A 10,049-nucleotide genomic window follows, 5' to 3' on the forward strand; every position below is an offset into this window, starting at 1 on the left:
GCAGAGGTTGGAGCTTAGTTGATGGTGCGGGACCTATTAGGTTGGTAACTCTTTTTTTAACCCTGTCTAGGAGCAAGAGACTAGTTCATCCCAGATGTGGCAACAATACTCCATGCATGAGCGAACCGTGGCCTTGGAGAGATAGAGGATACTCTCAGGTGTGAGTAGCCTTTTGGCACGATAGAACGAGCCCACCTTCCTCGCAGCAGCCTTGGCAATGTCCTCAATGTACTTGTTCCAATTCATGTTGTCTATAATGTTAACCCCAGCAGTTTGTGTCTGTCTGTCTGTCCATTCCACTTTTTCTCCTAAACTACTAGCACCGATCTGGCTGAAATTTTGTATGGACCTTTGTTATGATAAAGTGTAGCACACAAAGTATTATGGTATCTGTTCGATTAACAGTCAGGAATTAACAGATTAGTCAACACAATACCACATTTACTCTTGAAGTTTGGCATAAAGCACACATTCTAAATCAAAAGGTTATAACTTTTGCCAGTTTTAATGCACTAAAAAGTGTAGTATGCATATATATGATCTCAGTTTTAAACTAATTTGCATATGCATAAATATTATACTTTAATTATTGTAGACTTCTTATTTATTATGAACAGAAATATAGTAGGTAGTAAACGTAAATTGTTCAAAAAAAAAAAATAAAATAAAAAAATAAAAAAAATTAAAAAAAAAATGGAAAGAAACCGAGACATGTGTATTATGCCTTTTTTCTCGAACAGTTCATTTCTTGTAAGTAAAAAAAAAAAAGACGGTGAGTCCAGTACGATAACTATTAGGCTAACTTGACATGCTCTTTAAATGTATTTTCAAACCTACTTATCCTTAACACAAGTAAGCTGCCATTGACAACCTCCATGTACCAAATTTGCTAATTTTGCCACCTTAACAGTTCTTCTTTTCAGATGAAAACAAAAAAAGTTTTCCACATGTCTGAATACTCTATATACCAAATTTCAAGTCTGTAGATGAAAAATTCGTTGAGTATATAGGTTGAAAAGCGTCCTCACACGCATTCTCACTTTTATAGAGATATAGATAACAAATAGCTGCTTTAGGCTTATTGTCTTATTTTGCGAACAAATTTTAACAATTTAATAAAATTCACAAATGCCAAATGACGAGTTCTTTTTTGATAACAATGGTTGGACACTTGTTTTCTGTATCATTACTGTGTAAATTACTTGATAATAAAGCCGCTCAGGCGAATTGATTCCTTCTTTTCTTTTTCATATTTCCAAAAAAAAAAAATAAATACGTTTCAAGCTTACAATATATATTCTACAGTAAACTCCACTCTCCCCAATAGTTTACTTCTACATGCGCAGCTGCCATTGCACAGAGGCAACATGCATACCATAGATTTATCCGGCATAAGTGCTGTACAAACAGACAAAAGTATATAGAAGCTACAAATAATTGCAAGAAAGTAGCAACAGCTAAGAGTAAATATACTGAAACCACCAGGCAACGCATTGAAGCGCAAAAATTAGGAACTCGTGATTTCTGGAAAATCTACAATAGTGTAGTAAATAATGGGTAGTCGACAATACCCCCACAATCAAAGAATCATGAGGTTGTTTGCACAGCAACTGAGAAAGCTAACATGCTTTCCCATCAGTTTGCCTCAAACTCTACCTTGCACCCAGCAAGCCATTCCCTCCCTGATTTTCTTCTGCGGACAGAAACCATGCTAGATGATCTGAAGATCACGCCTTCTCAAGTACACGATATTATAAACTACACACCTCAAAAGCATGTGGACATGACCTCATCCCGGCTGTGCTATTAAAAAAATGCTCCGCTGAGGTCGCTCCTGTTCTTTCTAAATGCCTTAACAAATCTTGCTTTTCTGGCTGCTGGAAAACTGCTTCTGTGATACCAGTTTACAAAAACTCTGGCGAAAGAACTTACCCATTAAATTATTGCCCAATTAGGCTCCTCCCTCTTTTCACCAAAATATTTGAGTCCTTAATTAATCAAGCTGTAGTCCACCACCGTACAGCTGCTAAACTTCTGTCAGACCACCAATATGGATTTAGGCAAGCCCGTTTTACTGCAGATATTCTAACTGTAATCTCTGAACGTTTATACCAAGCACTGGATAAGGCAGGGTGGGGGAGAGGGCAGTAGCCCTTGATATATCTAAGGCTTTTGACAGGGTGACAGGGTATGCCACAATGGTCTTCTCCTGAAAATAAAATCCTATGGTATTACTGGACGAATACTTAGCATAATTAAATCCTTAAATGAGACAAGAATCCAGGTTGTCCTCAATGGGTGTACGTCCAAAACATTTGATATAAATGCGGGTGTACCTCAGCACTCTATAGTAGGCGCGTGGGGAGAACTAATGAGCACATTAGTAAGGTAATGGCCGAAACCCTAGAGGAAGACCTTCAGTCTGTAGTGGAATGGGATCAAAAATGGATGGTAACGTTCAACGCTGCCAAGACAAAACTTCTTTCCTTTAATAATTACATGAAACCTTACCAACCACCAATAGCTATGGATAGAGATACTTTATCTGAAAGCACTTCGTTCAAACTCCTTGGCTTAACATTCACAGGAAACACGAGTTGGAATAGATACATCGAGATTATTGCTAAAGCTGCTGCAAAGAAGGTGGGCTCTCTCTATCGTGCTAGGAAGTTACTTACGCCTGAAAGTATCCTATACCTCTACAAAGCCACCATTCGCCCATGTATGGAGTAGTGCTGTCACATTTGGGCTGGTGTATCCGCTACTAATCTCTCGCTCCTGAACAGGGTTCAAAAGAGTCGACAACCTAATAGGGTCCGAACTGTCATCTAAACTTCAGCCCCTGTCCCACCGACGAAATGTCGCACCCCTCTGCCTGTTTTACAAGTATTTTAATGGTGGATGCTCTAATGAACTACAAGCCCTTGTACCCCCTCGACGAAAATACCCCCGACAAACCCGACAAGCAGCAAAGTCCCACCCCTACACAGTTGAGATCCCTAGATGTAAGAAAGCCTTTTACTCTAATAGTTTCTTCCCCAGAACTGCTAGACTTTGGAATTCTCTTCCGGGTTCCTGCTTCCTCAACTGTACTGACATGCAGAAGTTCAAGTGTAATGTGAACAGACATCTTGCTAAACTCCCTACATAGTACCCTGCAAATTATGTCCCAGATGGTAGTCCCGGAGTCCCCTACATCAAAGTGGCGGCGTGCCTTGTTTGGAATGAAAACGTAATTAAAAAAAAAAAAAAAAAAAAAAAAAATGTGCGTATCTAAATGAAATGTTTAGTACTTAAAACTTAAGTATTTTTAGTAAAGAAATTTGGAAAAACAACTGAGTCGTCGTGTAGATATGATTTTCGAAGTGAAAGGCGATACTCTATAGCACCTTTTATATTTTTATCACAAAGCGTAAATTCAGATTTCCAAGAACTGGAGAGAATCAGATACATATATATGCGTGTGTGTACGCAACTGTGTGTGAGTGAAAGAATGTGTGTGCGAGTGAGCGTGAATGTGAGTGCGTAAGTGTGTATGTGTGCAAGTGCTGCCTCCCCATCGCCTGCCTAATGCCATTTTCTATGTTTACATCTACCTGTGCTAGTCTCCACTTCCCACAACTTCTACTCTCCCATTCTCACACCAATCCCCCTCTAGTTCTTCTTTAATTCTGTCTTACCCTCTTCCCCGGCAACTCTAAATCAACTAACTTCTCCCTTTACACCCCCTCTTACCCATTTTTTTTTGTAGCAAACATGGCCTTCCATTCCTGTCCATAGCAAACCAGGCCATTCCCTCAGTCCTCACCCCACTCATCTTTCAATAGAAACTTGTTTATCTTCTGTTCTCCCCCCCCCCCCGCTGAGTTATTTCAGTGTTGTAGACCTTTCTTCCTGTTCACCGCCACTCCATCCACCCGTTCCCTTTTCTCGAAACTTGAAACTTGCAGGCCATCAATTACAGGTTTGGGACAAGAAGGTAAAGCTGGGATAATAAAAAGGCAAACGGAAAGAGTTTTAATGTTAACAAGATTAAGGAAAAAGAGAAAACTTTAGAGAAATGTCAAAAAAAGAAAAAGAAAAAAAGAAAAAAAAGAAAAAAAAGAAAGAGGATGAGGAAAACAAACAAAATAAGAAAGAAAGTGAAATGAAGAAAATCGAAATTACAAATAAACCAGAAATAGGGAGTAAGAGGACGGCAAACGAAAAGAAAAGGAGGAGGAGGAGGCAAACGAAAAGAAAAGGAGGAGGAGGAGGCAAACGAAAAGAAAAGGAGGAGGAGGAGGCAAACGAAAAGAAAAGGAGGAGGAGGAGGCAAACGAAAAGAAAAGGAGGATGACGGCAAACGAAAATGAAAGGAGGAGAAAGACGGCAAACGAAAAGAAAAGGAGGAGGAATACGGCAAACGAAAAGAAAAGGAGGAGGAGGACGGCAAACGAAAAGAAAAGGAGGAGGAGGACGGCAAACGAAAAGAAAAGGAGGAGGAGGACGGCAAACGAAAAGAAAAGGAGGAGGAGGACGGCAAACGAAAAGAAAAGGAGGAGGAGGACGGCAAACGAAAAGAAAAGGAGGAGGAGGACGGCAAACGAAAAGAAAAGGGGGAGGAGGACGGCAAACGAAAAGAAAAGGGGGAGGAGGACGGCAAACGAAAATAAAAGGGGGAGGAGGACGGCAAACGAAAATAAAAGGAGGAGGAGGACGACAAACGAAAATAAAAGGAGGGGTCCCGGGTAGGAGGACGGCAAACGAAAAGAAAAGGAGGGGTAGGAGGACGGCAAACGAAAAGAAAAGGAGGAGGAGGACGGCAAACGAAAAGAAAAGGAGGAGGAGGACGGCAAACGAAAAGAAAAGGAGGAGGAGGACGGCAAACGAAAAGAAAAGGAGGAGGAGGACGGCAAACGAAAAGAAAAGGAGGGGTAGGAGGACGGCAAACGAAAAGAAAAGGAGGGGTAGGAGGACGGCAAACGAAAAGAAAAGGAGGGGTAGGAGGACGGCAAACGAAAAGAAAAGGAAGGGTAGGAGGACGGCAAACGAAAAGAAAAGGAGGGGTAGGAGGACGGCAAACGAAAAGAAAAGGAGGGGTAGGAGGACGGCAAACGAAAAGAAAAGGAGGGTAGGAGGACGGCAAACGAAAAGAAAAGGAGGGTAGGAGGACGGCAAACGAAAAGAAAAGGAGGGTAGGAGGACGGCAAACGAAAAGAAAAGGAGGGTAGGAGGACGGCAAACGAAAAGAAAAGGAGGGTAGGAGGACGGCAAACGAAAAGAAAAGGGGGAGGAGGACGGCAAACGAAAATAAAAGGGGGAGGAGGACGGCAAACGAAAATAAAAGGGGGAGGAGGACGGCAAACGAAAATAAAAGGGGGAGGAGGACGGCAAACGAAAATAAAAGGGGGAGGAGGACGGCAAACGAAAATAAAAGGGGGAGGAGGACGGTAAACGAAAAGAAAAGGAGGGTAGGAGGACGGCAAACGAAAAGAAAAGGAGGGTAGGAGGACGGCAAACGAAAAGAAAAGGATAAGGACGGCAAACGAAAATAAAAGGGGGAGGAGGACGGCAAACGAAAATAAAAGGGGGAGGAGGACGGTAAACGAAAATAAAAGGGGGAGGAGGACGGTAAACGAAAATAAAAGGGGGAGGAGGACGGCAAACGAAAATAAAAGGAGGAGGAGGACGGCAAACGAAAATAAAAGGAGGAGGACGGCAAACGGAACAAAAAGGATAAAGAAGGCAAACGGAAAGAGAAAGAAGACGGAAAAAGGAAGCCAAAAGAAGAGGACGGAGCATCAAACGGAAAGAGGAGAAGGTGGAGAAAAAGAAAATGCAAAGAATAGATAAAAAGAAACTGGCAAGAAAAAATGCGATTTTAGACATAGTGAAGGAGCAATGAAAAAGAGAGAGAGAGAGACACACACACACAATGAAAGATGAACAGGAGATAAAGGGGGAGAAAGCTACATAATGTGGGAGAGGGGGGGTCGACCCCCACCCTTCCATAAACCACAATAAGAAAGTCGTGAATCAATAAAAAGAGATCTGAACAGGAAATCCATAAATAAAACAGAAATTGTTTCAAGTTTGTTTTTGCGAAAAAATATATAAAAAAAATTTAAATATTTATTTTAAAAAATAAATAAACATTGAAATGAAAGCAAAAATGTTTAAAAAAAAAAAAAAATTAGAAAAACAAAAATTTAGGACAATTTTCAAAATTAACAAATTTTTTTTTCTCTTAATATTCTGAAGGGAAGTAATTCACAACGAAAATTAGAGGGAATTTTCATAATTGTCTCGAACAAAATAAAACTCCATCATTGTTAGAAACGCAATAATCATTTGGCGTTCATTTGCATAATTGATTAGAAATGTTGATCGTTCATTGATCTGTTCGATTAAATTCATTAGAAAATGATAAACTCTTTTATATGACACTAGCAGGGAGATCCGACGTTGCTCGGGATTGAATGACGATCAACGAATCTTTCACATTCTCATATTCTTATTGTCATCGAAATCGATGAACTAGCCCATTTTTCAATCAAATCGATTGATTACCTACTCTAATTTGGGACCCATCGCGATACACCTGGAAGAAGTTTCACATTGCAGTTACTAATTTCACAATATATTGTAGTGTACATTGCACTGTAGAGAACATACTGTTGATTTTATGAAATTATTTTAATATATCAAAGCAAAATATTGCATCAAAGTTTAAAATGCAAAAGTCAAGTATCATGCTTCAATTGTGCTCTAAACAAACATTCATTTCGAAAGTGCCCCTGTCATATCAAAGAACCTTATTTTATATGCCTGGCATTACTGCTTGTGCGGTCATAATGGCTTGAATTTAAATTTCAAGAACGAAAAAAGCAAGTATCATTGTGAAAATGTGTTTTAAGCAGAAACATTCATTTCAAACGTGCGCCCGTCATATCAAAGAACCCACTGTTGATTTTATGTGTTGCGCCTTTCAGCTTGTGTGGTAATAAAGCTTCTCAAATGCACTTGTGATGTTAGGCTGTGTAAGGTGTTAACTTTGCTCAAAATCGCCTGTTCCTTCTTTCACTGGATTATTTCGATTGTCGATACTTATCAGAGGCATTCCGATACAAAACCTATCTAATAATACTGCCAGGCACGTAAAGTACCTTTGTGTGAAATTTCATAAAAATCGACCCAACCGTTTTCGAGTCCATAGGGAACGGACTCACAGCCACAAAGTTTTTTTTTTTATATAACAGTAAAGATTATCATAAAAAAAGAAATCACAGATCATTGCAAAGCCGCAGTACAACGGACGGACACGGCACTGTCCACTTGTTGAAGGTTTTAATATCAGAATTTAAGACGATTATGAATGATGTTTGAATAAACAAAAAAAGGGGGCAAAAATGAACAAATACGTGTTACTAAAGGCAACAAAAGTTACTTTTCTACCTACCTGGATCATTTTGTATTTTAAATTATTTTAAATGCCTTTTACTGCATGTTCATATTTTATTCAATACTAGACTACCCGTGACCCGTTGGGTCACTATGTTATATTAGCTATGGAATTAATATATGAACGTGACACTTGTGACGTAAAAAAATAGTTTGTTTTTTTTACATAACAGAAACATTTCTATGAAAGTATATTAAAATGATAAAAGAATATAGGTAGATTCCTATGAGTCGTTCTGTTTATTTTTGAAAAAATAAAACAAAAAAACTTACAGCCATTGAATTATAAGTGGTTTGCCATACTTATAGGTAAATGTGCACTGAACAGATACCATAATACTTAAAGTTAAATTCAAATTTTGATATATTTTTTAATTTAAACGCGAAAAAAAAAAGGGGGGGGGGGTGGAAAAACAACTAGGACACTGAAAACGCACAAAGGTCATTGGAGTTTTATAATTATATATAGATTTCTTTGAACTTGCTGACATAACGGCTAACCACACTTTCAGAAAGTAACCAGAGTCATGGAGAAATTAGTGTTTATATATGTCATCCACATGCAGTACTGTTTTGCTGTATCACAGCTCATCAGTGCAGCTAGATCAGCAATTACATCAAACCGGGATTGAAACTCGACCGTGTAGGCGACAGTCAGTGCTTCCCACTGTTATGCTATTTGACTGCTGCTGAGATGGGTATGCGAAATTACAATGTTTAAACATCGTTCAAACGCCTAAGCTCTATTTGTTTACACAAAGAGCATTTAGTATTAAAATATATTTATGGCAAGTAAACTGCATAAAAATCTTCATTTCATTCCCAGAGGAAATAATCAAGCTCATTGCTTGGATGTATGATTTTATGTCTATTTTATGTGTATTTGCACTAGCTCACCAACCAATCAGATTCGTTGGTTTTATTATTTCCTTGTTGAGTTATTTCCATCAGCCAATGAGTGTCACTCGTTACTTTTAAACGAGTGAAATTAACAAAGATAGCTGACCAATGAGAACTAAAATTTATATTACAGTTCTGAATTTTTTAGATGAGGTATGATTGCTTGTATTACTTATTTTGATTGGACTATTATTTTCATCTTGAGTGCTATTTGTGCAATTTTTCGGTCGATGTAGCCTTTGACCTTCGTCAGACATGTTGGTCGCCATCTTGGAAAAGAAAGGAGAAAAGTTACTGACTCCATAGATGGTTTTTTTATTCTTGGAGTTGTTTTTTTTTCACTGGTTTCCTATGTGTGAAAAAAAATTTGGTCGACAAAGGGAGGTAACTCTAATAAAGTTTGACAGAGGATTTTATTATTGAAATTTTAAGGAGTGGTTGTACAATATTTTTTTTTTCTTTATAATTAAAGGTTCCCATGTACTGTTGATCTCTATGCTCGGTCTGCTTAATAATTTTTCTTTTTACTTTTCTTTTTTTTTCTTTTTTTTTTTAGCATTTGTGCTGCTTCTTTTGTTGCCGTCCTCCTCCTCTTCTTTCTGTTTGGCATCCTTTACCCCCCCCCCATTTCTGGTTTACTTGTAATTTCTTTTTCGATTTTTTCATTTGTCTTCCTCATTCGCTTTTCTTTTTAACATTTCTCTCAATTTTTCTTAATCTTGTTAACATTAAGTTTCAATCTTGCATCTCTGTCAGTGATTTTCACCTCGTTCCATAAAGAGAAACATGTTCCTTCTTCTTTCCATATATGCTCAGCTAGTGTCGACTTTTCGATCCCCCTCCCCCGTCACGGCTTTATGGTGTTCTTCTAGCCTTACCTTTAGGGGGCAACCGGTACCACCTCTGTATAGTTTTCAGCATTTGCAAGAAATCTCATATATGCATTTTCTTTTGTCATGAGATTTTATTTTTTTGTTATTTTGTTATTTGTCTCCATTTTAGATTTAATTTTGAATTATAGTTTTTGCATTTACTTTTTATCAGTTTTTGCTTTTACTTTTTATCAGTTTTTGCTTTTACTTTTTATCAGTTTTTGCTTTTACTTTTTATCAGTTTTTGCTTTTACTTTTTATCAGTTTTTGCTTTTACTTTTTATCAGTTTTTGCTTTTACTTTTTATCAGTTTTTGCATTTACTTTTTATCAGTTTTTGCATTTACTTTTTATCAGTTTTTGCTTTTACTTTTTATCAGTTTTTGCTTTTACTTTTTATCAGTTTTTGCATTTACTTTTTATCAGTTTTTGCATTTACTTTTTATCAGTTTTTGCTTTTACTTTTTATCAGTTTTTGCTTTTACTTTTTATCAGTTTTTGCTTTTACTTTTTATCAGTTTTTGCATTTACTTTTTATCAGTTTTTGCATTTACTTTTTATCAGTTTTTGCATTTACTTTTTATCAGTTTTTGCTTTTACTTTTTATCAGTTTTTGCTTTTACTTTTTATCAGTTTTTGCATTTACTTTTTATCAGTTTTTGCATTTACTTTTTATCAGTTTTTGCATTTACTTTTTATCAGTTTTTGCTTTTACTTTTTATCAGTTTTTGCATTTACTTTTTATCAGTTTTTGCATTTACTTTTTATCAGTTTTTGCATTTACTTTTTATCAGTTTTTGCATTTACTTTTTATCAGTTTTTGCATTTACTTTTT

At 37.3% G+C, this 10,049-nt stretch overlaps 1 protein-coding gene across 1 annotated transcript in view; it reads right to left on the reverse strand.

Moving 5' to 3' along the window:
- The window catches only part of LOC145263864 (polycystin-1-like protein 1), an 842,774-nt gene that overhangs the window by 579,918 nt on the left and 252,807 nt on the right, over window positions 1-10,049 (reverse strand). The gene's annotated exons all lie outside the window — the stretch shown is intronic.

The sequence above is a fragment of the Euprymna scolopes genome, chromosome 39, assembly GCF_053919585.1.
Source record: "Euprymna scolopes isolate OS-2025 chromosome 39, ASM5391958v1, whole genome shotgun sequence".
NCBI classification, from domain to species: Eukaryota; Metazoa; Mollusca; class Cephalopoda; order Sepiida; family Sepiolidae; genus Euprymna; species Euprymna scolopes.